This window comes from Sipha flava, unplaced genomic scaffold (genome assembly GCF_003268045.1).
Source record: "Sipha flava isolate LNK unplaced genomic scaffold, YSA_version1 227_pilon_pilon, whole genome shotgun sequence".
Classification (NCBI taxonomy): domain Eukaryota; kingdom Metazoa; phylum Arthropoda; class Insecta; order Hemiptera; family Aphididae; genus Sipha; species Sipha flava.
In genome coordinates, this window is record NW_020272863.1 from 382,719 (window position 1) to 390,813 (window position 8,095).

Consider the following 8,095-nt stretch of genomic DNA (forward strand, 5'->3'; position numbering starts at 1 on the left):
ACCATAACATGTAACTGATAGAAAATATTTTCTAGTGGGCACTATAAAGGTGGTCATATTACGAATTTCTCAACAGTTTTCTTAATAATTGAGAAAAACTGACAAAAAGTTTTAAAAAACGGCAAAACGTAATATATTTTTCTTTAAATTGATATAAAATACTTTCGTGTTTATAAGATTTTTGTCGATAACATAATTATAATTCGACAAAAAGTTTTGAAAATGTAGCACAAAGTTCCTCGTACATATATATTGCTGATAAATGAAAAATTGGTCTTTATTAAAAAAAAAAAAAAAAATAACTGGAATGTTGCGAAAAAGTTTTATAAGTGTTACAAAATAAAATGTTGATGAAATCACATATTTCCAATAAAAATACTTACAATAAAAGTTACTTAGTTGTTATCTTATAAGAATTCATCATATTGACTCATAAAATGTACCAATTACTTACATTATATTACTTATTTAAAGAAAATTCATAGTTTTGTAACATTTTAATTGATTTTGTGCTGTTAAAATATAATTAAAATTTTTGATTTCCTCAAATTTTAGATGAACTTTTTTTTTTTTTTTTTTTGAAAATTGGAGCATTAAATGTTCAACTTACCTTGTTGAGAAATTTGGTTCCAATACTACTGTATCAACCATATTTAGAAGCATAAAATTATTCACATAACCACTTTAACTAATAATAAATACAGCAATAATGTTTGTCCATCACTGTATCTCAACGTTGGGAGATATATTTAGGTGTTAAACCTTTTTTCATCTTATAAATATATATAATTTTTTCTATCGCAAAAATGTTTAAAAGCACTTATAAGATACATTACTCACATAAACCTAATCGAGATTTGAATTTCTAATTATTATCTAAATATCACGATAATAAAATAAAATTATAAGACGTTTGTTACATTTCTTTTGCAGAGTTATTCCTTTATAATTCTCATGCCATTGAATGAGACGCCGCGGCGCGCCGCTGCTTCAGATGCAAGTACTCATAAGGACTATAGGTCAACACGTCGTTCCTTTATATATGACACGTGAGAGATCGCCATCGATCGGTCACCTAATCGAATATCAGTTATAGTTATTATAATTAGTAACAGTCATGTTTTCCAAATGTTCGTAGTTTTATTATTTACTCATTATAATATTATAAGTGATCATACTTTACTATTACAATATAATTATAGTAAAATTCGAATTAAAATTATAATTCGAACATAAATACGAGTACTTATAGTTTCTATCGTTAAAAACATGGATTATGATATTTATCGATCGTTTGACGCGTGTTATTATTGTTTTCGTTGTTGTTGTTCAGGGGCGCCATTTCAATTTTAAAATAGGGCTGCCAAATTTTTTATTTGGCCACATTTTCCTATCAACAAGTCACAGTTATAACAATAAAAATTTAAATGTAGGTATGACACTATTGGAGTCTTACCTTACTATTAGGGATGACAACAAATCTGCAAAAAGAAAATATCAAATAATAAAAGAAACTGCAATATAAAAATAGAACCCTATGCTCCCAATAAAACTTGTATTTCTTTTAGATTGTAGTAGTTATTAGCAGGAAATTTTTTTTTTTTTTTTTGTATTTAATATGCTGTTATATAATCTAGATTACACTGTCATCTATAAGCCCAATTCAAATATTAATTAATACAATTTAACTCTGATACATTGGGCATCGGTGCTAGCATGAAATCGAGGCAGGCCAAATAAAATAGGACCACCAATGTACACCCTGTGATACCCCAAATTATGCCCCTGTTGCTGTTTAAACCATCACGAATGATTGATCATATCCGTGTCTCTGCAGGAACCGATAGCACGCGCGTACAAGATCACTGCGATCCATCCCTGTCGTCGTAGACGTGACTCTGTCGTGGGGAACGGTGGACAACACGAACGATGATATCGCGTTCGGTTACCTGTTGGCTGGTGTGGCAGGATGTCTTGGTTTCACGAGCGGGATTTGTATCGCAATATCTAATTCAAGCGGGTGGTCCCGTGGCGGACAAGGGCGCACCGGTAATAGAACGTACGAGTTATAGCGATTTGCATTTGGGATGTACCTAAGACTGTTTCGGAATGGCAGTCGTAAAGCCGATCCCGTGATACTCGCAAGCGAAGACGATTGATTTGCAATTAAATTTATCGTTGACACTCGTCGGTAATGATGCGCCGGCGACGGCATTCGCTGTCGATCGCGGTAAATCGTTCCAGGGGGACAAAGTGAGCCGAACACGTAATCGGAGCGATTCCCGCGCTACTCGGGAATAATCAAGAACGATCGAAAACAATCGGATGGTGAACAAATGACAAGTGACTCGGTAATCGGTAAACTTTGCGAACAACGAGGGATCGAACTGCTTCCGGACGGCACGGGAGATAGCTTCGAAGATCGCGCAATCGATCGGAACAGTCGATAGTCTCCGCGCGCTTGTGATTCACTCGCGGGTGCCGTGTGAGCTCCGTTTATGCACGACGTGCTCAACGTTTATTGCACTTACACTCGAGTAGATTTTATTCGCACGCCGCAGGAACCAGACACCGGCACTCTTAAGATCCCTTAAGGCATAAGTTCTTAACCGGGGGTCAATGGACCCCTCGGGTGTCCGTAGATGGTTACTCGGGAGATACACGGGGTGGCTGTGATGTTTGATTCCATTCGCTACTACCTATCTCCGTGAGTCTGTGAATCTTTTCTACGGTGGTCACAATAAAAACTAAAGCATGAAATCGAATGAACATTAAGGACGATATGCTCGTTGTTCGTATATATATATATATATATATATGTGTGTGTATGTGTGTATTTTTTTTTTTTGAAAAGGGGATGGGGCCGTGATTGTATTTTATGCTTTAAAAGTGTCCATGGCCCAGAAAAGGTTAAGAATCTATGCCTTAAGGTCTCTTATTGCCCGTGTCCGAGTTTCGTTCGAAAGTTGTGATTTTTTTTTACTATTCATTGTTATTACACAATTATCATAGGACAATTGTTTCCGTGTTTCATTGGTAAATTATATTATACTTTTTACTTTACATAATTATTATTATTATTAATAATAGTAAATGTCATTATTATCATTATTAAGTTTAATTTCTTTTGTTTGATTATTATTATTATTATTATTATTAATATATTTCATCAAATTTTAAATTTAATTGCGTGTGTTTGTTGTGCTTGTGACAAATTAACAAAATGAGTTATTGTTATTACGTTCCGAGCAAAAATAATCGCAACAATCATTGATTTACAGCGCAAGAATGCGTATAAGTACCAACAATTATACTGCCTATGAACAAACAACGTTCGTTACGTATTTATTATTGCGCATAAAAGCGTTTTTTCTTTTTTTTTTCGGTAAATTCTCCGTTATTATTATTCTTTTTCTTTTTATGACTGGACATGGTTTTCAAAGATTATGGTTTATTTTTAACGAGTGATTGTGTTTGGTACAACAAATATTTTTTCCGACGAATTTCGATGAGTTATACGTATTGAATTATGTTCGTTAAGATGTTTTTTCACGAAAATGATGACGAACGCTTCGAAAATTGCTTGTACCAGTTCTAATGATCGTTTTATTTTTAATGACCTGGAGGAAAACAAAACTGTAAAGGTACATCACATAATTCTATAAATAATGAGTTTTTTTTTTAAATTTATTATTATTATTTACGATAAACGATTTTGGCGAATATCAACGGTAACGGTGGGAAACGCGTCCGGTATTTGTTGGCTCCATTCCAATAAGTCCTTAGGGAAATCTCTCCTTCGAAATGAAAATACCGTCTCCAGCAGGTATAATTTTTGGCTCTCTACCGTTAATTAAAATTTAGGTGAGACTAGCCGTATCGACTGAGACCTTCAACAAAGTGATGTACGTTATCACGAACAAGTAATTAATGCATTAACATGCTACCTAAATGAATTATAATGGTTTCAAGATATATTATTACTAAAAATTTTAATTTTTTAACACGAATTGATTATTTTCAAATAAAGATTATTAAATTTCATATGATATTCTCTAGAAAATGTAATACATTTTAATTTATGAAATACTTATAACATTATTGCACAAAGTTATGATAAATTACGTGTATAATGCATCTTATAATTATCACCGTTAAAACAAATTAAAATATAGTTAAGACATAAATCTCAGCTGTCTTATAATATTTTACGGAATGATGCTAATACTAATTTAAAATTCATTTCTGAAAAATTATTGTTTAATCATTTTTATTGTTATCACAATAATATTGTGTACAACAGCATTTCGAAAATCGTTGTATCGCACCATGGTATAATTAATTACTAATAATAAATTGTAGCCGAATATTCTGATACACCAAGTTTATTGTTTATACTGTTTTGTTAAAACAAATACACCGACAGATTAACAAAAAAAAAAAAAAATCAAAACTAATATGAAAATCCCAACAAACATATTTATTGACAAACTCAAATTGTTCGTATTTGTTTAGTAAAATAAATAATTGCGTTATAAATTATAGTAGGTACATATGAAAATAAAAAAATATTTGGCATTATATTTAATTATTCTAGTTAGTGCTGAGTTGCGCATGGTCGATTTAGGTTGCATATTTATTTAATCGTTTTCAATTCTGAGTGGAACAAAAAAAATCCTACATTATATTTTTCTAGTGTTCATGGACATAAAATAAAATTGTTTAATAAGTTTTATATAAATCCTCAATAAATTGAAAATGTCATACAAATTACTTTTCTGAAAGGAAATATTTTTTCTTTTCCTCCTTATTTTTTAATTTTTTTTTTTTTTGATTTCTCATTGGTATTTGAAAAAGTTAAGCAACTGTGAAAAACTAATAAGATTAAAAATAAACTCGATTTTTAATCTAAATGCATCTAGTTATTTTATTTTAGTGGAATAGCAATTAAGTATATTTAAGAAATTACAAAATAAAGCTACTTTAAACGCTTTAAATAAAAAACTCTTGGCTACGACATTTCCAATACTTCGTATAAGTAAAATATCAATAATAAAAGATGAAGTTAAAATCAATCTTTGATCATAAAAATAATTAAAATTTAAAACGTCTTTTAACTTTCATAATTTTCACAAAAAAATGTCAACGTTTTCAAAATGTTATGTAGATTTATAAAAAAAAACCACAAATTAAATACATATTTTATCAATATTTTAAAAACATTTAAATCATTTAAAAATATTATGATACTTATAAAATACTAATAATAATTCTACCTATATAACTCATTAACATTTCTACACATTAGAATTTTTCTCTCTGGATCATAATATACTAATTAAAAATATTTTCATAAAAAATAGTGAAATTTATACATTTTTGAGAGTACGCTTTTATAATTCTGGCATATTCCAAACATGACTCTTCTAAAGTACCATATAGGAAAGACCGCAGAAAACTTTTGGAACATTTCTGCTTGAAAAGTGAGTACATAAAAAAACACATTATAAAACTAATACAATGGTTCTATATACCTAATACTTGGCCCGCTCCAAATTAGAAACAATGAGATGTGTAATATATGTGTCATAATTTATCATAAAAAATGCTCTCGAAAAAAGCAATTTAAAAGGCTAAAAATTGTGGATTATAACTTTTTAACATAATCGTGTCACTGTTATGTTTAATATAAAATGTATAAAAATGATAACATTCCGATTACTTAAATTGTTATTGATGAAAACAGAAGAAAAAATATGAAATTTAAAAAAATATTGATTATGTATTCATTTCAGTCAAGACTATCAAAGTAATCGATAGGATTAAAAAAACTTTGGGGTATGATCAAATGGTAGATTGTACTTGGAATGTTTATTGAATTATAATACAAATGCATTTAATGAATTACCTAACCAAGTAGAGAAATGCAGTTAATTTATGCCATAGCACAATTATTCTTATTCTTATCAGGTAATATTTAAACAATTTAAATTAAAAACAAATTAACACAGTTAAAATGTATTTTACCAATGCAACATTGTTAACAAAAATTTACATAAATTACATAAATGATGAAATTTTGTATTATTTAGATGAATCAATATTGAAAAACTTTATAAAATTAATTTATGCAAAATAATAGCAGATGTTATAATTATTTTAAAGCTAACAAAATGAATGTTTGTAGTCCAAGTATGATTATTGCATAATAGTTTTTAGAAATAAAAATGGTTAAATACCATATTTTGTTGGTATCATCAATATCATTTTAGGTACCAATATATAAATGTGGCAATAAGTGACTTGGTGGAATATATAAAAATGTTTATAACGCAATATATAGAAATCTGCGAACCAAAAATACCATTATTTTAAACATTCTAAAAATAATGTACAAGTAGCCCTAAAATGGTTAAATGTACTCAAGTTATCAAGTTATTAATCATTCATGAGCTACTCAAATAAATAACCCGTCAATACGTCGAATCTTAAATGTTTATAGAAAACAATCTAAATATTATAATACAAACAAAATATTCAGAACATGAATTTGGGAAATCCGATACCATAGGTTGATATAGCATAGTGCATATTAGAAGGTTTTTTTTTTTTGTACTGTTTTTAAATCCCGAATGATTGAGAAATTTGGAAAAAATATTATCTAATAAAACACTTACACTTACGATCCCGATTTCGAGTTTTTATTTCTGTTGCTTATCCATAAAGTATAGTAGAAACAACCAACAATATAAATAATACGTACATTTGTAGAACTTTCATTCCACAGATATAAATTGCAAATATGAACAAAGTGAAATTAGCTCGTATTTTGTTTTTTTTTTCGTGACGAGAACGTGTATGTCATAAAATTAATTTGGAGTGAAATTCATAATTTAAAAACTAAATAATTTACTAGTTTAACAAGCAAAATTATACAACAATAACATATCACGATTTACGATTCAACGAATTATATATAAAATAATTGTAAAAAATATTGATCAAATCGGTTTAATGAAACAACGTGTATTAAACATAATAATAATACTATATAATAATTTTATCATATTTTAATGTGACGTAATAATATTACAAATAAAAAATTACTTATGATTTATAGCAATGAAATCCAATTGAATATTCGATTAAGGTGAATCAATGTATTACATCGTTTTTTTTCCAACGTAAATCGAACAACTTGTTGGTACATTATTAACAACTTATGGCAACGTGCGATTTGATACCAAAATGTTATAAAATACAATATTAGTGTACAAGCATACATGTTTGATAATTCATCAAGTTTGAATTAGTGACACATAGACACACACATACACACATGGCTATAGGTTTGTTTAACCATCAGAAATAAACTAAAGCATTGGACTAATTATTTTCTGTTTATTACATAACATAAATATCCATTTCCATTCGAGATTTTCAGTTTTGTGGTTATAAATAACCACATTGGTCGAAAACTTCTATTCCATTGCACTGCAGTTAAAAATTTATACCATTATTAATAGCATGCATTTTGTTTGGATTTGTTAGACCAGAAGATAATGTGCACTGCTGCTTTATGTTCACATAGTATGTCTGTAATAATTATTGCGAAATCAGTTGGATTTTAACGAAAATCAGGGATCGACTATAATATAGTTTCATTACCTAAAATTTGAAAAATTTAAATCGATCATTATAACAAAAACGCATTATAAGTTGTATATTGAATTCAAATTTAAAATAACCGAATAAATAAATATTTATTTAGAAACGCGGGCATCGAATGAAACATTTCCGAAACTCATTGATAATAATATTAATTAATCGAAGACCATTTGCCATTCGCATTGATAGAGAGTTTTGATTTTTGAAACGTAGCGCAACGAGATATTTATGTGCACAGTGACGCAGATTGTTCGCGAAACACTCGATTGCCATGGAAATCGAGTGTTTTATTTTATTTTGTTATTTGAAAACACCTAAACCCAAACAGTTTATAACCATTTTAAATCCCATTTCGAACTAAAGTAGATCATTATTTTTCAACAATCGGTGTTTATACTTTTCGTTCCTTTCCATTAATTTACAACGT